Source organism: Leucoraja erinacea, chromosome 36 (assembly GCF_028641065.1).
Source record: "Leucoraja erinacea ecotype New England chromosome 36, Leri_hhj_1, whole genome shotgun sequence".
NCBI lineage: Eukaryota > Metazoa > Chordata > Chondrichthyes > Rajiformes > Rajidae > Leucoraja > Leucoraja erinaceus.
Genome location: NC_073412.1, coordinates 6,690,725 through 6,716,998, shown reverse-complemented (window position 1 = coordinate 6,716,998; position 26,274 = coordinate 6,690,725). Strand labels below are relative to the sequence as shown.

General features: G+C 41.4%; 1 non-coding gene across 1 annotated transcript; it reads right to left on the bottom strand.

The window, feature by feature from the left end:
* Positions 1–12,794: 12,794 nt before the first annotated feature.
* Positions 12,795–12,867, bottom strand: trnav-cac (transfer RNA valine (anticodon CAC)). Its single transcript has one exon. It is a non-coding gene; the product is annotated as a tRNA-Val (tRNA).
* Positions 12,868–26,274: the final 13,407 nt, after the last annotated feature.

Below are 26,274 nucleotides of genomic sequence, written 5' to 3'. Positions count from 1 at the left end.
GCTATAAAGGGGGCGGTGCACGCAATGAGTCATTACAACTCTGTTTAACCCACTGAGAACTTGGGACAGAAGAAGGGCTTTGCCTCAGTTCTGACCCCTGGTGGACAGAACAGTGGTAGATGGTAGGTTGCACAAAAAAGCTGGAGAAACTCAGCGGGTGCAGCAGCATCTATGGAGCGAAGGAAATAGGCAACGTTTCGGCCCGAAACGTTGCCTATTTCCTTCGCTCCATAGATGCTGCTGCTCCCGCTGAGTTTCTCCAGCTTTTTTGTGTAACCTTCGATTCTCCAGCATCTGCAGTTCCCTCTTAAAAACAGTGGTAGATGGTATATGGACACATTTATCTGTTTTGTAGTAAACGCCTACTATGTTCTGTGTGCTGAAGCAAAGCAAGAATTTCATTGTACTATACAGGGACACATGACAATAAACTCACTTGAACTTGAACTTGAACTTGAAAAGTTAACTCTACAGGCAGAATGGAGCTACCCGAGTGAACTTTCAGTTTCAGTTCCAGAACCAGGGGCCACACACAGTTTAAGAATAAGGGGTAAGCCATTTAGAACGGAGATGAGGAAACATATTTTCTCACAGAGAGTGGTGAGTCTGTGGAATTATCTGCCTCAGAGGGAAATAGACAATGGACAATAGACAATAGGTGGAGGAGGAGGCCATTTGGCCCTTCGAGCCAGCACTGCCATTCAATGTGATCATGGCTGATCATCCCAGGGTGGTGGAGGCAGGTTCTCTGGATGCTTTCAAGGGAGAGCTAGATAGGGCTCTTAAAAATAACAGATAGTCAGGGGATATGAGGAGAAGGCAGGAATGGGGTACTGATTTGGGATGATCAGCCATGATCACATTGAATGGCGGTGCTGGCTCGAAGGGCCGAATGGCCTACTCCTGCACCTATTGCCTATTGTCTATTGTGATATTAAATAGTCTGTCCTACCCGGTAACAGCGTCTGGGTCAATATTTATCACCCCAACCCCCTTCAATGAAGAGCCAGGTCTAAACATTGACCTTGGCATTTAAAAGATACCAGGCTGAGTCCATGCTTTGGAGTTTGAAACTAGTCGTTAAAGTATTTCCTGCCTCTAATTTCTACATTTACTGTTTAATTAAACCCTATTTAATAGGTCGAAAGGGTTTTAGGGTAAAAAATCCTTTCATTAAAATAAAATTATTTTAGCTGTCGTCTGTAATTATTTCTTTTAATCTTTTTTAAAATATTCCTTTAATTGAAATAATATGGCCCAATCAATACACAGCACTGCAACATAGTATTTGTTTAAGAAGGAACTGCAGATGCTGGAAAATCGAAGGTAGGCAAAAATGCTGGAGAAACTCAGCGGGTGCGGCAGCATCTATGGAGCGAAGGAAATAGGCAACGTTTCGGCCCGAAACCCTTCGGGTTTCGACCCGAAACGTTGCCTATTTCCTTTGGGTTTCGTCCCAAAACGTTGCCTATTTCCTTCGCTCCATAGATGCTGCCTCACTGCGACATAGTATTGTACTTTAAGGAAGAGATGCTTCATCACTCATTATTTACAAATTGCTCACTTTATGCAGCTCTGTACTCAATGAACAAGGTGGCGTTTTAGAGACAATAGAAACATAGACAATAGGTGTGCTTCCTCAACCAACCTACTTTCATGTAGAAAAAGGCAGATGCTGGTTTATACCAAAGGCGGACACAAAGAGCTGGAGTCTTTTTCTTCTCTCATGTCCATCTTCCATGTATCAAATGTTGACATCGCATAGAAACATAGAAAATAGGTGCAGGAATAGGCCATTCGGCCCTTCGAGCCAGCACCGCCATTCAATATGATCATGGCTGATCATCCAACTCAGTATCCCGTCCCTGCCTTCTCTCCATACCCCCTGATCCCTTTAGCCACAAGGGCCACATCTAACTCCCTCTTAAATATAGCCAATGAACTGTGGCCTCAACTACCTTCTGTGGCAGAGAATTCCAGGGATTCACCACTCTCTGTGTTAAAAAATGTTTTTCGCATCTCGGTCCCCCTTATCCTTAAACAGTGATCATGGCTGATCATCCCCAATCAGTACCCCGTTCCTGCCTTCTCCCCATATCCCCTGACTCAGCTGTTTTAATTAATGTTCACATAGACCAGCACTGCAACCCTCAAGGGAATCAGCCCCTTTGCCATATCTGTTGAATGGTCAGTATACTGTATGGGGGGCAGTGTTAGGTGTGAGGAGGATGCTAGGAGACTGCAAGGTGACTTGGATAGGCTGGGTGAGTGGGCAAATGTTTGGCAGATGCAGTTTAATGTGGATAAATGTGAGGGTATCCATTTTGGTGGCAAAAGCGGGAAAGCAGATTATTATCTAAACGGTGGCCGATTGGGAAAGGGGGAGATGCAGCGAGACCTGGGTGTCATGGTACACCAGTCATTGAAGGTAGGCATGCAGATGCAGCAGGCAGTAAAGAAAGCGAATGGCCTGTTGGCTTTCATAGCAAGAGGATTTGAGTATAGGAGCAGGGAGGTTCTACTGCAGTTGTATAGGGTCTTGGTGAACCACACCTGGAGTCAGTTTTGGTCTCCAATCTGAGGAAGGACCTATCCCATAGTAGTGCAGAGAAATTTCACCAGACTGATCAATTGTCAGGACTTCATGATTGGATAGACAATCTCTAGAATTCAGATTGGACCCCTTGAGGGTCCAGGCTAGATGCAAAGATGTTCCGATGTTGGGGAGTCCAGGACAAGGGGTCACAGCTTAAGGATAAGGGGGGAATCCTTTAAAACCGAGATGAGGAGAACTTTTTTCACACAGAGAGTGGTGAATCTCTGGAACTCTCTGCCACAGAGGTAGTTGAGGCCAGTTCATTGGCTATATTTAAGAGGGAGTTAGATGTGGCCCTTCCCAAGGGGATCATGGAGAGAAGGCAGGTACGGGATACTGAGTTGGATGAGGCCAAAAAAATGGCGGTGCAGGCTCGAAGGGCCGAATGCCTACTCCTGCCCCCCCCCCTATGTCAGAGTCAAAGCCCTCTGAAAATAACCCCACCCTGCTACTTGGCGATGGGGATTGTCCCGCGGCCATGTTTAAGCCTTTGCCTCAAAACACATCTATTCAGACTGGCCTATCCACGTAATTCCACTCTCTATCAAATTCATGGATATGTTGTTTTTGTTTCATTTTATTTATATGTTTGTAATTTGCTTGTTTCAACTGTAAGGTGTCCTTGAGTGTTCTGAAAGGCGCCGATAAATAAAATACATTATTAATATTATTATTATTATTACAGTAGTACATTTGAGAAGTCATCTTGAGTTCTGCAAATTCCAAAATTCCCCCCCACCCCAAGCAGTCTTACACTGCCACCTAGTGCTCTACCCTTGAATTGTTAAATGTTCAAGAGCAGAGCAGCGAGCAGGAGATAAAGAATCTTTATACATAGAAACATAGACAATAGGTGCAGGAGTAGGCCATTCGAGCCTGCACCGCCATTCAATGTGATCATGGCTGATCATCCAACTCAGTATCCCGTCCCTGCCTTCTCTCCATACCCCCTGATCCCTTTAGCCACAAGGGCCACATCTAACTCCCTCTTAAATATAGCCAATGAACTGTGTGGCCTCAACTACCTTCTGTGGCAGAGAATTCCACAGATTCACCACTCTCTGTGTGAAAAATGTTTTTCTCATCTCGGTCCTAAAAGACTTCCCTCTTATCCTTAAACTGTGACCCTTTGTTCTGGACTTCCCCAACATCGGGAACAATCTTCCTGCATCTAGCCTGTCCAACCCCTTAAGAATTTTGTAAGTTTCTATAAGATCCCCCCTCAATAGCAGGAAGCACAATATTTACTCCCAACTTAATAAGTACCTGGATTGAACTTCCTGTGCCTCAAAGCACAAGAATCCAAGAAGAATCCAGTCTGAAGAAGGATTTCGGCCCGAACCGTTGCCTATTTCCTTCGCTCCATGGATGCTGCTGCACCCGCTGAGTTTCTCCAGCATTTTTGTCTACCTCCCATTCGCACTAGTGTAATTAGGTCTAAGATTGAAGCATGAATCCAAGAGCTGGTATGTATCATTAGCCTGAAGAGGTCTTCAATAGAAGACACATACAAAGTGCTGGAGTAACTCAGCGGGTCAGGCAGCATCTCTGGAGAGAAGGAATGGGTCGAGACTCTTCTTCAGGCCGATTCTTCAGACAAGTTCTTCAGTCGGATCGATTCTGTCATATCAATGGCCTCTGGAGGGGTAGGAAAAGGCCAGAACAATTCAGGGCTGGTAGTTTGTCTGGTAAATGGCTTCGCTGCAGATGGGAGCCTGTCCATGAATCCCCATCGCGGAGCCCTGGGACCCTTTGCCGGGGGCCGCCAGCGCGGATCTCCACCCAGCGCGGCCTGTGGACATCGGGAGCTGCGGACTCCGGTGGAAGGTGGCCGGCGATAGGTTCCCGGCGAGAAGGCCTGAACATCGGGCCGCCCGTAGCGGCGACTACGGGGTGCTCGGGAGACCCCGACCACGGGGAACATCGGCGAGGAGGTTGACTGGACTTTAGTTCCTTCCCTAACAGTGGGGAACGTCGGAGCTGCTGTGGGGATGTTTGCGTTGTGGACTACTGCGTTCTGAGTTTTGTGTTTTTTTTATATTTTATTTTTTGTATGACTGTAAGGGAAAAATCATTTTGTTGTCTCTTCATTGAAGACAATGACAATAAATTAAATCAAACCAAATCAATTGTGACATCGTGCGACCTGTTCAGTTCCAGAATGGGTCTCTATATATACGGTGAGAACCAGAACCTCAGACCGGTGTTTAATTTAAGGGCCTGTCCCACTTACGCGACCCTTACAGGCGACTGCTGGCACCGGTGAAAGGTCGCCGAAATTTATAACATGTTGAAAATTCAGCGGCGACCAGAAAGACGCTACAACTCTCTGGAGACCTCTCAAGACCATAGAAGACCTCTCACGACCATAGGAGACCCCTGGCAACTTGTCGCGGGTGGCCTCTCACGACCTCTCCAAAGAGTCGTAGCATCTTTCTGGTCACGAGTGCCGGCAGTCGCCTGTAAAGGTCGCGTAAGTGGGGCAGGCCCGTTACACTGTTCTAGGGAAATCCCAACCAATAATGAAATGACTCCCTCCACTAAGCTCAGCTAACTCAACATTGGCCAAGCGACCTGCATGCCTCACAACTCAACTCATGTGGAACTATGGATGGGGTCCTGGAACTGGCAGTAGCGTAGGGTGGGACAAAGGTCCCTGATCCTAACAATTATCCGGCAAGCTGCTCCCCCCCATTCCCCCTGACCCAAACTGAAGGAGAACAAGTTTGCACCTTGGCCATGCATACTCTTCCACCCACAGACCGCTCCACGCGTCCCGTGGTTGATCAGGCAGCCTCGCATCACTTAATGTTTAGAGTAGACACAACTCTCTGGGTTGAAAAGTTTTTTCTCACCTCAGTCTTAAATGGCCTCCCCTTTTTTTCTAAGACTGTGTGGCCCCTGGTTCTGGACTCGCCCAACATTGGGAACATTTTACCTGCATCTAGCTTGTCCAGTCCTTTTATAATTTTATATGTTTCTGTAAAATCCCCCCTCATCCTTCTAAACTCCAGTGAATACAAGGTCTGAAGAAGGGTTTTGGCCCGAAACGTTGCCTATCTCCTTCGCTCCATAGATGCTGCTGCACCCGCTGAGTTTCTCCAGCATTTTTGTCTACCTTCCAGTGAATACAAGCCTAGTCTTTTCAATCTTTCCTCATATGACAGTCCCGCTATCCCAGGGATCAACATTGTGGTCTGTTGAGCCCTGTACCTAGAAGCAAAGATACTAGAGGAGTTAGAAGCTTTCTGACTAAAAGCGCCAAGCGGTGAATGCCGGCATTACATGGAAGATCGGGGGTCCTTTGCAAAGAGTGTGTGTGGTCTCCATTTATGCTGGACCTGCTTTGTGAAATGACCCCTCTGTGAATAGGTTGGAGGAGGTGCGTCAGGAATGGAATACGTATCATTCGAGGATGTTTTAACTCACTCCCTTAACAGAACAACTGAACGCTGGAGAGAGGCTGGAAACTTGAGCTGTCCAGAAGGATCTGAAAGTCCTTGTACTTGCAATATGGAAAATTAATACAAATTATCCATTATTTATCGATTTTGGAAAAAGATGAAATGATATCTCCCTGGGAGAAATGTCAATGTTAATGAGAATACATTGATATAGTTCCATTTAAGCCTTCATAACATCCCAAAGTGTTTTATAGAACTGCAGTCACTATTGCCATGACGGGAATAGATCTGCACACAAGCAGTTCCCGCAGAGGGCAGTGCAGTACCCATACTTATTGATTGAGGGATATATTGTCAGCGCACCAGATGACATATCTTATTCTTAAAAATAGTGCTGTGGCATCTTTTAAATCCACCCGAGTCAACATCTGCTCTGAGGGAGACCATCTTTGACAGTGTCCAGGTCCCCAGCCTAAAGGGCCTGTCCCATTTTCACGACCTAAGTCACGACTTTTTTTACTCGTGGACATTTTTCATCAGGCTAGAAAATCGCCCCGACCTACTTGATGCCACGAGTACCTACGACTAGCATCACGACCCACCTATGACCTCGTGACGACTCTGCTGTGAGTACGAGTCAAGGGCAAACTCGGCAGAGGTCGTGAATTAGGTTGTGAAAGTGGGACAGGGCCTTAAGTCTAATAATGTCAGAAGGAACTGCAGATGCTGGTTTAAACCGAAGATAGACACAAAAAGCTGGAGTAACTCAGTGGGTCAGGCAGCATCTCTGGAGAAAAGGAATAGGTGACGTTTCGAGTCTAGACCCTTCTTCAGATTGAAGAGTCGGGGGAAAGGGAAACGAGAGATATAGATGATACACAAAACAAATGTTCATTTTGACTTTCCTGACTCTCAGTGTGAAGAGAGGAAAATCATGATAAATAATATAAGAAAAACTCAGATAAAAAACAAACAATAACAGTGCAATAATAATAATAGTAGTCTATTGTAGTGCATAGCTTATGAGGTTGTTGTGTTTAATAGCCTGTTGGCTGTGGGGAAGAAGCTGTTCCTGAACCTGTACGTTACAGTTTTCAGGCTCCTGTACCTTCTTCCCGATGGCAGCGGTGAGATGCGTGTGTGGCCAGGATGGTGTGAGTCTTTGATGATGTTGGCTGCCTTTTTGTGGCACCTCCAATTTAAATTCCATTTGGAATATTTTGGAGGACCAAGAAACCAAGAACCAAGAGCGACTGCGATAGATCCCTTCGACGGTGGGGAGGTCAGAGCCGGTGATGGACCGGGCAGTGTTTACAACTTTCTGCAGTCTTTTCCGCTCCTGGACGTTCAAGTTGCCGAACCGGGCCACGATGCAACCAGTCCGTGTGCCCTCTACTGTGCACCTGTAGAAGTCCGAGAGCGTCCTCTTTGGCATACCAAATCTCTGTAATCTTCTCAGGAAGTAGAGGCGCTGATGTGCTTTCTTTATGATTGCATCAGTGTGCTGGAATCCAACACTAAGGCGCAAGTCTTGGCTTTGCTCGAACCAGATGCTTGCCCCTTTACCGGGGTTGTAGAGTAATTATTATAATATGTGTAACATAATTGATTGATAATTTTATCACTGCGGTTTTGTTTTTTTTTGTGGTTTTTGTATCGGGTTGAAATTTAAATAAATTATTTCTTGATACAAAAAAAAAGTTGCAATTCTTTTTGTTGGTGATCCAGTTACAGGGTGATCAGAATACATTATAATACCCATTTCCTCCCCATTTATACTCAGTCTGCCTGGCATTGATTGGGATCGAACAACGATTTCTCTGGTGTGGGCGTTCACCAGTGTAAGTATTTTAACCACGTCGGGATGTGGTACTAGGAGTGTAAAGGGAAAAAAAAGCCACAAAGGGCTACAGTGCAGATAGTTCCTGGAATTACTGAGTCATAAGTGATTCACTCTGCCAGGTGAGTCAATCCCTCCGTAACTGATGTGCTTGATATGGTTTAAGAAGCAGCTGTCTTCCACCCACTCTTTCATGTAATCCGAGGTATGTTCATACAATGAAGGTTCCTCTAACGCCTCCCTGGTCGCAAGGGAAAGCTTGTTGTCTTGCAATCTCCTCCCCAGCTGCCTGCACACCTTCCATCGCATGAATAAGTACCAATTACACCAGCGTGTGTTCTTTCATTACTAAAGAGGGTCAACCAAATGAGTCAAGAGGAAATATCGCACATGTTTTATTATTAATGTTTTATGTGTCATTCCTAACTGCCACTGTATGTAATGTTGTCACTTGCGGGCGGAGCACCAAGGCAAATTCCTTGTATGTGAATACTTGGTCAATAAACTTATTCATTCATGTCCTCACTGTCCATCTTCAAATCCAGTGTTAAAACGCATTTGTACTCCCTGGCTTTTGACCATGCCTGAGGCTTTGCTTCTGTTTGTGGTGTTTTTGATGTTTCTTTATTTTACATGTCTTTTCCTACTATTTCTTTTGATTGTTATTTTTGGTGTGTATTAACTTTTTTGTCAATGATTAGTGATGTACAGCACTTTGTTGCAGCTATGTTTGTTTTTAAAGTGCTCTATAAATAAAATTATTATTATTATTATTATTATTATTATTATTCATTCATTCATTCACATAGTAGAGCCCTGAAATACAAGACTAAGTTACAGCCGAGGTAAAACACAAGTTGTTTAAATATTGGGAGTACAGTTCATCCGGAGGTATACAAAAATGCTGGAGAAACTCAGCGGGTGCAGCAGCATCTATGGAGCGAAGGAAATAGGCAACGTTTCGGGCCAAAACCCTTCTTCAGACTTCATCCGGAGGCTTGGTTTATGGATCCAGAGACACAAATCTAAATCCTGACAATCAGCTATCATTTTATAATGACGACAAATATTGCTGGATAGTCATAAACATACGACAATTTTATTTTAAATTACAACTTATTAGGGAGCAATGGGACGGATATCTGTCATCCCTTGTCAGATGTGGATATGAATACAAAACACACTGCCAGGGGTGGTGGTGGAGGCAGACATGATGGTGGCTCTTAAGAGGCCTTTACATAGGCATGGATATACAAGAATGTGAATGAAATGATTACATGCAGGCAGAAGAGATTAGTTTAACGGCATCATGTTCGACATGGATATTGTAGGCCGAAGGACAATGTCCGTGCTGTACTATTCTTTGTTCTAAGGTCTAAAAAACCTTAACTAGGCCTAATCTGGATACCATCCTGGTATAATTGGTCTCTTGGAGAGTTTACGATTACCAAAGTGGGTTTCGTTGATGGCAATTATACATGTTTTTACATTAATCTGAAGATTAATTAGAGAAGAGGTGCGAGTTCCTCCAAAGCCCTGGAATTCACTGCCTGAAAGAGCAAAGGAGACAGAATTCTCCGCCATATTATACTAAAAGACACATACATGACTATTTCATTAAAAAATAAATTAATTCCCCATCCTTAGTTGCCCTTGAGGTGGTGATCGCAAGCTGCCTTCTTAAACGCACCACACAGCTCTGTCCTCCAGTTCCTGCGGACTTCCGCCGCTGGAAGTACAGGATGTTGGGGTGTGTGTGTGTGTGTGTGTGTGTGTGTGTGTGTGTGTGTGTGTGTGTGTGTGTGTGTGTGTGTGTGTGTGTGTGTGTGTGTGTGTGTGTGTGTGTGTGTGTGTGTGTGTGTGTGTGTGTGTGTGTGTGTGTGTGTGTGCTTTATCATCATTCCTTACAATGCCACGTACGGCAGTGATCGCAACTTCTACTGAAGTGTGGATGGCCGTTGGCTCGCTAGAAGCTCATCCGCCCTTTGACAGGTCTTGTTTTTGGTCCTGCTGGGGGTCCACAGCCCCCCTCCTCACCTGGCAAACCAGGGGTTCAAAGGGAGAGACGGTTTAGTCACTGACTATCCAACCATGGAGCAGGTAGCGCGGGATTACATGGTACCCGTGGCAGGGAGAACTCCCCCCGACCTGACCTAACACCCATAATGAATCAGTGCTAAAAGGGAAGATTTAAGATGGTGGACAGCATGCTGATGATGTGGGCTGATTTATCCCGAATGAAAGGGTGATCCTTAATTGTTGTTAGTACTACTCACATACAATAATTTATTTTCCTTGCCAAAACTGTTGAGCCTTCAAGGCTTAATGAGGTAAATGAAGAGAGTTAAACATCTAACATCAAACTGTCTAACCACACAAATACCCAAGGGCTTTTCGTGATCGTGAAAACATTCGTGTAAAATACAAAATAAAGACAAAAGTGCTAGATGTACACGGCATCTGGGCAGAATGGTGTATCAGACCTTTTATTAGTAAGCTATTACAAATCTGATATTATTTAATGAGTGAATATATTGATAACCTTGCAGGAAAGGATCCCTAGGAGAGAATGACGACAGTATAGCAGAATTTCAAATTCAGTTTGAGGATGGGAAACATTACTCGTAAATATCTGAAGAAGTTAAAGGATGAGATTAAATTGAACGATAAGGGATGCAATGCTGTGTAGAACAGTGGTTCCCAACCTTTTTTAGCTCATGGCCCCCTTGGGCTCATTAATTTTTCTGTGCCCCCCCCGACATTATTAGCGGAAAGAAAGTGGTCCCCTTCATTGAACCTGTGGCCCCCTAAATCCCAATTTATTTCCGTGGCCCTCCTGAAATTTGCCATGGCAAAGGGGCCATATGGCCCCAGGTTGGGAATCACGGGATTAGAAGCACTCTGCAGAATTGGGACTTTTTAAGGAACTTGCAAATAATTATAAAAAGAAAGAAAATAGAAATTGTGAATAAATTACAACTAATATGATAAAAACAAACACTAAGAGCTTCTGCAGATAAATAAAAAAAGATGAGATTAACTAAATTAAGCATTGGTCCCTTAGAGGGTGAAACTGGGGAATTCATTCCATGAGGTAGAGAAATATCAGAGACTTGACCAATTATTTTGGATTGGTCTTTCATATTCCAATAATAACAGATGATCAATGGGCTGTAGGAGGAAGAAACTTTAAACAGTCTCCATCACTAGAAAACTGTTGTAGGCAGACTTATGGCAGGCAATTGCTCTACACTTAATGATCTGATGCTAGTCTCGAAATAAAATTAATACTTTGGTGATGATACCACAAAGATTGTGAGCTCTGCAGAGCTCCCAAAGGATTAGAAAACCTCAGATGCAATACATTGAACATTTAGATTGTTTTTGTTTAGTAAATGCACATTCTAAATGTGCAAATTGAAAATAATGCAATAATATCAGTATTAACAATAAAATGCATTAAACGTTCGGGATGTACAAATTGGAAAATATTTAGTGTAATATTTGTTTTAGCAATAAAATAAATGCATTGTACAAATCGAAAATGCAATACAATAAAATGCATTAAACGTTGAATATGTAGTAATTTGGGATGTGCAAATTGTACAAATTGAAAATATTTTGTGTAATAATATTTATTTTACTAATAAAATGCATTGTACAAATCGAAAATGCTTAATACAAGAAAATGCATTAAATATTGAATAAGTAGTAGTTTTACAAGTACAAATTGAAAATATATTGTGTAACAATATTTATTTTACTAATAAATTGTATTGTACAAATCAAAAATACTTAATACAAGAAAATGCATTAAGCGTTGAAAATAAGTGGTAGTTTTACAAGTACAAATTGAAAATGCTTAGTGTAATAATATTTGTTATACCAATGAAATGCAAAAATACTTAATACAAGAAAATGTATTAAACGTTGAATAAGTAGTAATTTTGCAAGAACAAATTGAAAATATTTTGTGTAATAATATTTGTTATACCAATGAGATGGATTGTACAAATGGAAAATATAAGAAAATGCATTAAATGTTGAATAAGTAGCAGTTTTACAAGTATAACTTGAAAATGCTTAGTGTAATAATATTTGTTTTACCAATGAGATGGATTGTACAACTGGAAAATACAAGAAAATGCATTACATGTTGAAATCCCCCAACAAAAAGCAGAAGTAATAGTAATCTTTGCAAATACTACTATTTGCATTTTGCAAATGCAAATGCATTTCGTTGTCTCTGTACTGTACACTGACAATGACAATCAAAATTGAATCTGAATCTGTATTTTAGTAGTAGTCTTTGAAAATAAAAGCAAAGTAGTCTTTGCAAATAAATAGTAATCTTTGAAAATACTACTATTTGCATTTGGCAAATGCAAATGCATTTCGTTGTCTCTGTACTGTACACTGACAATGATAATTAAAATTGAATCTGAATCTGTATTTTAGTAGTAGTCTTTGCAAATAAAAGCAAAGTAGTCTTTGCAAATAAATAGTAATCTTTGCAAATACTACTATCAAATGCAAATGCATTTCGTTGTCTCTGTACTGTACACTGACAATGACAATTAAAATTGAATCTGAATCTGTATTTTAGTAGTAGTCTTTGCAAATAAAAGCAAAGTAGTCTTTGCAAATAAATAGTAATCTTTGCAAATACTACTATCAAATGCAAATGCATTTCGTTGTCTCTGTACTGTACACTGACAATGACAATTAAAATTGAATCTGAATCTGTATTTTAGTAGTAGTCTTTGCAAATAAAAGCAAAGTAGTCTTTGCAAATAAATAGTAATCTTTGCAAATAGTACTATTTGCATTTCGCAAATGCAAATCGTTGTCTCTGTACTGTACACTGACAATGACAATTAAAATTGAATCTGAATCTGTATTTTAGTAGTAGTCTTTGCAAATAAAAGCAAAGTAGTCTTTGCAAATAAAATAGTGTTTCCGCCCGGGGTCGAACCGGGGACCTTTCGCGTGTGAGGCGAACGTGATAACCACTACACTACGGAAACCCACATAGAAGATAGAGGCGGAATGCGAGCCTTTCAAGCTGACCGCGGGGCAGGGTCGACCTACGTCACTGATCAGCCTTGTCTTCCTCACACACACAGTCAGTGTTGGCGCCAAAACGCGCCATGATGTCCGATGGAGGAGCGTCAGCGAACGGCAGGCCGGCCGGCAAACCACGCCAGTAAGCCGATAGAACTTCTTACCTAGAGCCTTAGGGTTAAATGCTTTAAAATCATTTATATGTGGGGCTAATTTTAACACGATTCCGTTTATTTTGGGCACAACTGACCAATGTCTTTTGTTTTTTGGCGGGCTGTCGAACTAACTCAATTAATATTTGTTATACCAATGAAATGCAAAACTACTTACACAAGAAAATGCATTAAACGTTGAATAAGTAGTAGTTTTGCAAGTACAAATTGAAAATGCTTAGTGTAATAATATTTGCAATACCAATGAAATGCAAAACTATACAAGAAAATGTATTAAACGTTGAATAAGTAGTAGTTTTGTAAGTACAAATTGAAAATGCTTAGTGTAATAATATTTGCAATACCAATGAAATGCAAAACTATACAAGAAAATGTATTAAACGTTGAATAAGTAGTAGTTTTGCAAGTACAAATTGAAAATGCTTAGTGTAATAATATTTGCAATACCAATGAAATGCAAAACAATACAAGAAAATGCATTAAACGGTGAAAATAAGTAGTAGTTTTGCAAGTACAAATTGAAAATGCTTAGTGTAATAATATGTGTTATACCAATGAAATGCAAAACAATACAAGAAAATGTATTAAACGGTGAAAATAAGTTGTAGTTTTGCAAGTACAAATTGAAAATGCTTAGTGTAATAATATTTGTTATACCAATGAAAACAATACAAGAAAATGTATTAAACGGTGAAAATAAGTTGTAGTTTTGCAAATTCAAATTGAAAATTTATTTTACTAATAAATTGTATTGTACAAATCAAAAATGCTTAATACAAGAAAATGCATTAAACGGTGAAAATAAGTTGTAGTTTTGCAAGTACAAATTGAAAATGCTTAGTGTAATAATATTTGTTATACCAAAATGCAAAACAATACAAGAAAATGTATTAAACGGTGAAAATAAGTTGTAGTTTTGCAAGTACAAATTGAAAATATATTGTGTAATAATATTTATTTTACTAATAAATTGTATTGTACAAATCAAAAATGCTTAATACAAGAAAATGCATTAAACGGTGAAAATAAGTAGTAGTTTTACAAGTACAAATTGAAAATATATTGTGTAATAATATTTATTTTACTAATAAATTGTATTGTACAAATCAAAAATGCTTAATACAAGAAAATGCATTAAACGGTGAAAATAAGTAGTAGTTTTGCAAGTACAAATTGAAAATATTTTGTGTAATAATATTTATTTTACTAATAAATTGTATTGTACAAATCAAAAATGCTTAATACAAGAAAATGCATTAAACGGTGAAAATAAGTAGTAGTTTTGCAAGTACAAATTGAAAATATTTTGTGTAATAATATTTATTTTACTAATAAATTGTATTGTACAAATCAAAAATGCTTAATACAAGAAAATGCATTAAACGGTGAAAATAAGTTGTAGTTTTGCAAATACAAATTGAAAATATTTTGTGTAATAATATTTATTTTACTAATAAATTGTATTGTACAAATCAAAAATGCTTAATACAAGAAAATGCATTAAACGGTGAAAATAAGTTGTAGTTTTGCAAGTACAAATTGAAAATATATTGTGTAATAATATTTATTTTACTAATAAATTGTATTGTACAAATCAAAAATGCTTAATACAAGAAAATGCATTAAACGGTGAAAATAAGTAGTAGTTTTACAAGTACAAATTGAAAATATTTTGTGTAATAATATTTGTTATACCAATGTTGTGAGGCGAAATCTCCAGCAAACACTGATCAATATTAATCAATAATATCGACAAATAGAATTTGACTTCCATAAGGTGGATCCTTCCCTACAATCATCAGGTTATTCAAGTTCAAATTCAAGTGAGTTTATTGTCATGTGTCCCTGTATAGAACAATGAAATTCTTGCTTTGCTTAAGCACACAGAAAACAGTAGGCATTTACTACAAAACAGATCAGTGTGTCCATACACCATGATATAAATATATACACACATGAATAAATAAACTGGTAAAGTACAAATAACAGAAAGTGGTTATTAATAATCAGAGTTTTGTCCGAGCCAGGTTTAATAGCCTGATGGCTGTGGGGAAGTAGCTATTCCTGAACCTGGTTGTTGCAGTCTTCAGGCTCCTGTACCTTCTACCTGAAGGTAGCAGGGAGATTGATGATACTGCCAGCCTTGTGGGTCTTTGATGATACTGCCAGCCTTTTTAAGGCAGCGACTGCGATAAATCCCCTCGATGGAAGGAAGATCAGAGCCGATGATGGACTGGGCAGTGTTTACTACTTTTATTCAATTCAATTCAATTTAAAAACGTTATTGGCATGATAAAAAAAACATTGTTATATTGCCAAAGTATAAAACACGACATACATATTTAAAATGCATAAGTATAAATACAAGTATATAGTGCATGGATAGATATGTCCATGTACATAAACTCACAATAGGCCTATAGCCCTTTATTGATTGCTACACGTTCTTGCAGCTGTAAGGGCAGGTTATTAAACACGACAACCTCAAATAAGCTCTGAACTACAATAGACTTATTATTATTAGTTTTGCACTACTATTGTTTTTTTTTGAGTATGGGTGAGTTTATATATATATTGTTATACTTCATCTGTCATATGTTATATGTCAACAGTTATAGGTTCAACCATTGCCACAGATCACAGTTCTGTGGGCTCAAGTCTCAGTCCAGCAACCTTGGAATTGGACTTCACAGCAATGCTGAAGGGAATATTGCTTCATCGAAGGTGCTAATTCATAGAAACATAGAAAATAGATGCAGGAGTAGGCCATTCGACCCTTCGAGCCTGCACCGCCATTCAATGTGATCATGGCTGATCATCCAACTCGGTATCCTGTACCTGCCTTCTCTCCATACCCCCTGATCCCTTTAGCCACAAGGGCCACATCTAACTCCCTCTTAAATATAGCCAATGAACTGGCCTCAACTACCTCCGGTGGCAGAGAATTCCACAGATTCACCACTCTCTGTGTAAAAAATGATTTTCTCATCTCAGTCCGAAAAGACTTCCCCCTTATCCTTAAACTGTGACCCCTTGTTCTGGACTTCCCCAACATCTGGAATAATCTTCCTGCATCTAGCCTGTCCAACCCCTTAAGAATTTTGTAAGTTTCTATAAGATCCCCCCTCAATCTTCTAAATTCTAACGAGTACAAGCCAAGTCTATCCAGTCTTTCTTCATATGAAAGTCACGACATCCCAGGAATCAGTCTGGTGAACCTTCTCTGTACTCCCTCTACGGCAAGAATGTCTTTCCTAGATTAGGAGACCAAAACTGTACGCAGTACTCCAGGTGTGGTCTCACCAAGACCCTGTACAACTGCAGTAGAACCTCCCTGCTCCTATACTCAAATCCTTTTGCTATGAATGCTAACATATCATTCGCCTTCTTCACTGCCTGCTGCACCTGCATGACTGGTGTACCATAAACACCCAGGTTTCGTTGCATCTCCCCCTTTCCTAATCGGCCACCATTCAGATAATGTATAAATACAAGTATACAGTGCATGGATAGATATGTCCATGTACATAAACTCGCAATAGGCCTATAGCCCTTTATTGATTGCTCCACGTTCTTGCAGCTGTAAGGGCAGGTTATTAAACACGACAACCTCAAATAAGCTCTGAACTACAATAGACTTATTATTATTAGTTTTGCACTACTATTGTTTTATTTTTTGAGCATGTGTGTGTGTGTGTTGTTATACTTGTGTGTTATACTTCATATAATGACAACAGTTACTTACTTAAAGGTTCAACAATTGCTACAGATCACAGTTCTGTGGGCTCAAGTCTCAGTCCAGCAACCTTGGAATTCAACTTCACAGCAATGCTGAAGGGAATATTGCTTCATCGAATGTGCTAATTAGTTTATATAATGTTAAACAAAGGTCTCCTGCACCCTATAATGGAAACGCTATGCTGGAGTAACTCTGCATGTCTGACTGTATTCAAAGTCTGAAGAAGGGTCCTGACCCAAAATGTCACCTGTCCATTCTCTGCAGAGAAGCTGCCCAACCCACTGAGTTATTCCAGCATTTTGTGTCAATCTCTGGTCCTAGACTCCCCCACTAATGGAAACATCCTCTCCACATCCACTCTATTCAGGCCTGTGGAATTCATTGCCACAGAAGGCTGTGGAGGGCAAGTCAATGGATATTTTTAAGGCAGAAATAGATTTTTGATTAGTACGGGTGTCCGGGTTTGTGGGGAGAAGGCAGGAGAATGGGGTTAGAAGGGAGAGATTGATCAATCATGATTGAATGGCGGAGTAGAGTTGATGGGCCGAATGACCTAATTCTTGTACTGTACTTGTGCATATGACAATGAACTTGATTTATCTTGACATGACCTACTTTGCTTCAAGGAGAACAATCCCAGTTTCTCTAGCCAAACATTGTAACTGTAATGTGGAATACCGGTAAATTATTTTGCATTGACTTCAAATAAAATATTATAATTGTTCAATCTACATGAGTCTTGCTTCACATTACCTCTGAATTTTTGCTCACTGAAAAATGCTTGCTCAAGAACCAATGCTACCCAATTCAACACTAACCTTTCGAAACCTCTCTGCCTCAGAGGGCGTGTGGAGGCAGGTTCTCTGGGTGCTTTCAAGAGAGCTAGATAGGGCTCTTAAAGATAGTGGAGTCAGGGGATATGGGGAGAAGGCAGGAATGGGGTACTGATTGGGGATGATCAGCCATGATCGCATTGAATGGCAGTGCTAGCTCGAAGGGCCGAATGGCCTACTCCTGCTCCTATTGAAAGGCATTGCATATGCAATTGAGAAATTTGTAGAGCCAGAGGCTCATCTTAGATTACATCCATCAAGGGTCTTCAATCAATATTTCACTTGAAATACAGCACACCCAACAGTACAGCACTTCCTCAGTGATGCACTGAAAGGTTGACCTGAATTATGAGTGGTTTAACTCACAATCTTATGATTCAGGGGTTAGAATGCCTCCTACTGAGCCAAAGCTAACACTCTAGGTCAATGATGAAGAAACAGTGTTTTGTGGCTCTATCGAGTCCTACAGTAGACAAGGGTAGAAAATGAGAAGGGGCATTTATTGGAAAGTAAACAAAAGCAAAAAAAGCCTCCAGTTCTTCTTTCTGAGAGACTGTAACGCCTGATAGAATGTGTTCAATGGTGGACATTAAGTGAAGGAGAGATCTAATTTGGCTGTGATAGCTTCCCAGTCGGTTCTCAATTGACATTCAGTGTTTCGGGCCACACATGAAGAAATCATCTTGGGTGATGTGTGGGACAGTAGCCAGGATCTGTGGTACAGACCCTAATAGCAACCACTGTATTTGGGAGTTTACTTGATGGTCAAATTAGGTAAAAGTAACAAAGACTTCCTGTGGGATTTTAAGATAGCTAGTTTTTATTCAATTAAAATTTATCTACACAGTTATACCTGAAAGCTTATTTGTGATGTGTTCTTGCCTGAGGGCAATTTCTGGAACAGAGGAATCTAACTTTGTACAGAAAAGAAGTGAATGTATCCAAATCTTGTAAAGCACCACCATTAATTTAAGACGCCCCTGTCATTTTCACATAAACCTTTTCCCATCATTTTCTCACTGATTTTTCTCCTTTCCTGCCCTGAAGGCTTTTTATTTTGTTGTTGTTACTGCACGTTGACAGTTAATCCCTATCCTCGAGTTAAAAGTAGTGATTCTTTATATGTGAGAATGCATGGACTGCCTGTAGGAACAGTCATCGTAGACAGTCCCAATCCAAAACGAACCTGCTTTGCAGTAAGGGTCACTGGATAGTAATCAGGAACAGGAAACCTGCCTGATTTACCCGTCCCAACCCCGGATACATACACAGATGCCAATTAGGATCAGTCACCTCAACATAGATGAGAATCAAACACGAGACCCTCCAGGCATGGCTCGTCACTCGGTAAACTCAACGAAGCATCGGAGCAGTCATCTATGATGAAGACTAATCCTTTGTTTAAGGTTTATTTTTGTTAAGTAGTTGCAGTGGAAATCCCTCGAGGTAAAACCTGGTTGAACAACAAGTTGATCAGACAATCCCTTAGCCAGGCAGATAATTCTCATAGTTTGTGTAAGAAGGAACTGCGGATACTGTTTTAAATCGAAGGCAAACACAAAATGCTGGACTAACTAAGCGGGTGAGGCAGCATCTCTGGGGAGAAGGAATGACCGACATTTCGGGTCGAGACCCTTCAGAAGAAGAAGAAGGGTCTCGATCCAAAACGTCGCCCATTCCTTCTCTCCAGAGATGCTGCCTCACCCGCTGACTTACTCCAGCATTTTGTGTCTCCCTTCAATTCTCATAGCTGTTGGTTGCTGTTCAAACCTTTTTTCTAACATGGTCACAGATTCAGATTGGACTGTATGCTTCCTTAACATTAAATGAATGCTAAGGGAATTTGATGGAGGTTTGTTGATGCAGAGTTTTAAAAGGGCATATAATTAATTTTGTTTAGTCATTGCTTTCCACTTGCGTATTTTTTTCCAAATATTAATTCCAGTCACATAGGTTGAGAATTTTCCTGGTGCCTCACTTGGTTAAGTGGGGTGCTGAGCAATAAAGACCAGATTTGTTTCCCAAACTTTACAGAACGAGTGAATCTCAGCCAAGGCCACCCTACTTGGCCTTGAGTTATGTTGGAGGCAATCAGCCAGATTCCCACTCTTAATAGCTGTCCAGTGATCTGCTGAAAAATGTGTGTATGTCCGCAAGTCTATCACTTGTCATTCAATACCATTTGAGAAGAGATTTCTTCTGGTTAAAGCTGAAGTCATTGTCTGGTTCAACAGCTAAAGAGCAGTCCTGAACTACTTTCTACCTCATTGGTGACCCTCAGACTATCATTGATCAGACTTTGTTTAAGAGGGAACTGCAGATGCTGGAGAATCGAAGGTTACACAAAAAAGCTGGAGAAACTCAGCGGGTGCAGCAGCATCTATGGAGCGAAGGAAATAGGCAACGTTTCGGGCCGAAACCCTTCTTCAGACTGCCTAACCTGTTGAGTTCTTCCAGCATTCAGTCTGAAGAAGGGTTTCGGCCCAAAACGTTGCCTATTTCCTTCGCTCCATAGATGCTGCTGCACCCGCTGAGTTTCTCCAGCTTTTTTGTGTAACCATTGATCAGACTTTACTGGCTTTATTCTGCACTAAACGTTATTCCCTTACCATGTATCGGTCCATTGTGAATAGCTCGATTGTAATCGTGTATTGTCTTTCCGCTGACTGGTTAGCACGCAACAAAAGTTTTTCACTGTACCTCGGTGCACGTGACAATCAACTAAACTAGTCCCTGTTACCCATCCTGTTGGCTGGACTCTGACAATATCCTTTTGCTTAAAATTTACTGGATTTGATATAACCTTGATGTCACGTTCGATCCCAAGATGACCTAGTCATGGTGTTATAGCTCTGTCCCACCTTCCTCGAGAGCTTTCCAGCTTTCACCCCTATACCACAATCGATCTGAAGAAGGGTCCCAACCCAAAATGTTGCCTGTCTGTTCCCTCCACACATGTTGCCTAACCTGTTGAGTTCTTCCAGCATTTTGTGCTTTGCTTATAGTGATAATAAGTAGTTTTGGTGACAGGATGAGGATCAAGAAAGCCACAAATATTTAATTATCATATGCACCGGATAAAAAACTGTTATTGTTTTGTTCCCAGTGCATATAACAATTAAACTCTTCACCTTCACGTTATCACAGCAATCACCTATTGTCACTATCACCTGTAACCACCTATTGTCACTGTCTTACCTTCATCCAAACCTTATTACATTGAAATTGATTTTAACAATGCCTTCCTTGCTACCTCCTCTAAATATCACCTCATCCAAAACCATGCTGACATTGCCCTCATTTCTCACATTTGCCTGTCACCCCTGTGCTACTTGATCTATTTGGGTCCCAATGAAGCAGTGTTTTAATTTTAATTTTAAGTTGATCCTATTTCAGTCATTTCCAATATCAGGAGATTAGATCTGGCCTCTTGATTATTCCCAAACGTAACCTCCCGCAGGCAGCCAAGGGATTTAGCTCTCAATTCCTCGATAGGTTTCTATTTATCCATCTTTCTTACCCCTTTTAAGACCCATTCTGACCAAGCTTTTCTCCTTTTATGGCTCAGTCATATTTGGTATAATTATACGACCCTGAGATGGTTAACTGTGTTCAGTACGTCACAAAGATACAACTTGTTTTCGTGCATGTGTATGTGTGTGTCTTTATTAAATGTGATGTTTTATTATGTGATGCTTTATTAAAGATAGCGGAGTCAGGGGATATGGGGAGAAGGCACGAACGGGGTACTGATTGGGGATGATCAGCCATGATCACATTGATTGCTGGCTCAAAGGGCCGAATGGCCTCTCTTGCACCTATTGTCTATTGTGTGTTCTTCTTTGCAGGTATTTTTTCTGGATAATCAGGCAATGCACAATCATGAAGCCTTTTCACTTCTACGTTTATATACTGTAGCTATATAGAATTAATCAGTGCATATTTACCCCTGCACAAACAAAATTCCCATACAAAGGTGGGGAAAATCTCGAAGACAGTATTATACTCAGTATTCCAACTTGAAAATCAGAATAATTCTAAAGCATGAATTTTCAAAGGTTGCTATACAAGATGACTAGTGACCCTCCCGTGTCAGGTGTCAGCTGTGCCTCACCTGGTAAGAGTTGAGTCAGAAGGTTGGAGGCTCAAATTACACACCAGCAAATTCAGCACAAAATTCCAGGCTGATGCTTTACTGGGGCGTGGAAGGTATGGCCCGACAGAAGTGTTAATTAAAATGTAATAGGTGCCATGGTATCATTTGTAGAGTAGTGGAGCTATCCCTGTTGTCATGCCTATCTCAGTCAAAATCCCTAATACAGATTATCTGATCATTATCTGACTTAATTATGGGAGCTTGCTGTGTACAAAATGAATGCAGAATTGCCAAAATTGCAACTTTGACTACACTTCAGAAGTATTTAATTGGTTCTAAAGTACTTTGAAATGCTGAAAAATATGCAAAAGATCTATTCCTTTCAAGAAATTACCTAGACGTGTGTAGCCCAGTCCATTTCACAGGCCGGTGTCCCCACCATCGACTCCATCTACATGTCACGCTGCCTTGGGAAAGCAAGCAGCATAATCAAGAACCTTTCTCACACCCCTGTTATTCCTTCTTCTTCAGGCTTCCCTTGGGGAGAAGATGCAAAAGACTGAGAGCATATACCACCAGATTCAGGAACAGCTACTCTTCCCTGTTACCAGACCACTGAACAGTGCTCCCATAAAATAGGATGTAGTCCCGATCTTCCAACCTACCTCATTGCAAACTTTTCCTTTGTAAGTGTAATGCTCTAACGCTGTATTCTGCAATCTGGTATTTTCCTCTTTACACTACCTGCTGTACTTGTGTATGGTAGACAAAAGTGCTGGAGAAACTCAACAGATGCAGCAGCATCTATGGAGCGAAGGAAATAGGCAACGGTTTTTTCCCGGCCCAAAACGTTGCCTATTTCCTTCACTCCATAGAAGCTGCTGCACCCGCTGAGTTTCTCCAGCACTTTTGTCTACCTTCGATTTTCCAGCATCTGCAGTTCCTTCTTAAGTACTTGTGTATGACTTGATTGTATTCATGATTATGATTTTATTTGATAGGATATGAAGAAACAAAAAGTTTTTCACTGCATCTCTGTACAGGTGGAAATAATAGTCCAATAACAATACCAATGTTCACTCTGAATAAAGGATCAGTGAAAATTGTATTAAACACTTTCCTTTCCACACAGCAGATGGTGCTACATATTGACATGTATTACCGTACATAAACAAAGAGATGCATTCTGTTCCAGATATTTGTTGTCCAAAACTTTAAACTTGCAAGCCAAAGATTCCTGACTTAACCAAAACACCTACTCAGGTTATTACTAATGGCAGCAGAACATGAATGCCTTTCAGTGATGATACTTGCAGAGCTTTTAAACGGTTACTCATAGAATTTTAAGCAGAGATTTCTCAAAAATAGTAACAGAGAATTTCACCTTGTGCACAAAACAGTTCAAGGTGTCTTTGGCTTAGTGTGACAGTGGGGAGATTGACACAACAGTTGGAGAGGCAAATCCAGAGAATGGCTGAATATGTGTTTATTGTTGTTTTTATTGTATTATATGTATGACTGCTGCAATTTCGTTCAGACTTCGGTCTGAATGACAATAAAGGCTATCTATCTATCTATCTATCGGCCTCAGGAGGAATATGTCTGTAAGATTATTGTAAATTAATCTTCGAAACACAGAGGTACCGGCTAATGATCATTTCAAACAAGAAGGAGTGTAGTCATTTACCTCTGATAATCATTGGTAATTTTTACCAAGTATCCTACCATCAACATATTGGGTCAGTCTGAAGTAGGTTCTCGACCCGAAATGTCACCCATTCCTTCCCTCCAAAGATGCTGCCTCACCCGCTGAGTTTCCCCAGATTTTTGTCTACCATCAGCATATTGGGCATCATCTTATACTAGAAATCCAACTAGGCCAGCCAAATAGATACCATGGCTACAAGAGCAGATGAAAAACAAGTGACTCACCTGCAACTCGAGCCTATCCATGATTCTCTCCTCCTGAGCTAGTTGCTTAGGATTGTGAATGACTTGCTTCCACTGTGGTTTGTGGGTTCTGAGGTAGCTAATGAGGCCAATGTGAGAACTCTTCCACAATTACTTACTGGCTAATCCCACAGCATCTTCCAAAATTGCAACCCTTAACACCAAAAATAAGGGCAGCAGGCAAACGGGAACACCACCACTTGTACATTCCCTCCCTGTTAATGAAGTGCTTTGAGAGGCTGATTATGGCGCAAATCATCTCATACCTCAACAAAAACCTGGACCCACTGCAGTTCGCTTACCGCCACAACAGATCAAAGGTGGATGGGATCTCACTGGCTCTGCATTCTGCTCTGGACCACTTGGACAACAAAAACTCATATGTTAGGCTGTTATTCATTGACTACAGCTCGGCATTTAATGCCATCATCCCCTCCAAGCTGGTTACCAAGCTCTCAGATCTGGGTCTCAGCGCACCCCTCTTAAATTGGACCCTCGACTTCCTCATTCACAAACCACAGTCTGTCCGTATTGGTGGAAATGTGTCCTCCTCGTTAACATTCAGCAGGGGAGCACCTCAAGGCTGCGTGCTCAGACCCCTGCTGTACTCACTCTATACTCATGACTGCGTAGCCGGACAAAGTGTGAGCTCCATCATCAAGTTCGCTGACGATACCACTATTGTGGGACGTATCACTGATGGGGGCGAGTTAGAGTATAGAAGTGAGATTGACCGATTGACCAAATGGTGCCAGCACAATAACCTGGCTCTCAACACCAGCGAAACCAAGGAACTGATTGTGGACTTCGGAAGGGGTAGGATAGGGACCCACAGTCCCGTTTATATCAATCCTTAACACTTTTCCCTGCACTCTGGGATTTCCTTCACCACAAGAAGGTGACTTCAAAGCATTCTTTTAAAATGGGATAAACTCATTCTGGTGTAGTTGGTGTGTTCATGAATGGAGAGAATTAAAGCATGTTATCATGGAGAAATAGTTTATCAATTTGAATGCCAAAAATAAATTACATGCCTTTCCAAACACGTTTATATGGATGAGGTATGCTGTCTTGAATTAGTTCTGCCCCCTGAGCATTGAACTTAATTTGTATGTACATGCATAACCATCCTCATACAACTGAACTGGATGACACTCACTTAAATTATTTTGCAACAATAAATTTTGGAAATTGTTCAAAGTGCAATCACCTGAAAAGAGGCAAGCTACTAATACAGAAAATTGAAAATTTATCAGTACAGTATATTTACTAAAAGCTATGTTGATTTTGGTACCCAAAATGCTGGAGTAACTCAGCGGGACAGGCAGCATCTGGAGAGAAGGAATGGGTGACGTTTCGAGTCGAGACCTATTGATTTTGTTACAACTGGCCATTGGATGTGGGGTCAATTTTTTAGCATAATTTTTCCCCTTCTCCAAAAGATGTAGATCATTTGTTGGTCCGGTTCCTCAAACAGTAGAAAAGACACGATGAACATTGAATTTTCCCATTTCAAATACATGCCCCAATCCCCCCTTTTCACACCTTTCTCCTGCCAACCCACCACCACTGTTCATCAGTGTTAAAGAGGGAACTGCAGATGCTGGAGAATCGAAGGTTACACAGAAAAGCTGGAGAAACTCAGCGGGTGCAGCAGCATCTATGGAGCGAGGGAAATAGGCAACGTTTCGGGCCGAAACCCTTCTTCAGACTGATCAGGGGTGGGGGTGGGTGGGGACAAGAAAGGGAAAAGGAGGAGTAGCCGGAAGGCTGGAGGGTGGGAGGAGACAGCAGGGGAGTGTCCTCACTATTCAGGGAACGGGGGTTCCCCTCCTCCACCATAAATGAGGCTCGCACCAGGGTCTCTTCCATACCCCGCAACACTGCTCTCTCTCCCCATCCCCGCACTCGCAACAAGGGCCGAGTCCCCCTAGTCCTCACCTTTCACCCCACCAGCCATCACATACAAAAAATAATCCTCCGTCAGTTTCGCCACCTCCAACGTGACCCCACTACTGGCCACATCTTCCCATCTCCCCCCATATCTGCCTTCCGCAAAGACCGCTCCCTCCATAACTCCCTTGTCAATTCTTCCCTTCCCTCTCGGTCCACCCCCTCCCCGGGCACTTTCCCTTGCGGCCGCAGCAGATGCAACACTTGTCCCTTTACCTCCCCCCTCAACTCCTTTCAGGGACCCAAGCAATCGTTCCAGGTGCGACAGAGGTTTACCTGCATCTCTTCCAACCTCATCTATTGCGTCCGCTGCTCTAGATGTCAGCAGATCTATATCGGTGAGACCAAGCGGAGGTTGGGCGATCGTTTCGCCGAACACCTCCGCTCGGTCCGCAATAACCTAGCTGACCTCCCGGTGGCTCAGCACTTCAACTCCCCCTCCCACTCCGTCTCCGACCTCTCTGTCCTGGGTCTCCTCCATGGCCACAGCGAGCAGCACCGGAAATTGGAGGAACAGCACCTCATATTCCGTTTGGGGAGTCTGCACCCCGGGGGCATGAACATCGACTTCTCCCAATTCTGTTAGTCCTTGCTGTCTCCTCCCCTTCCTCAGCTCCCCTGCTGTC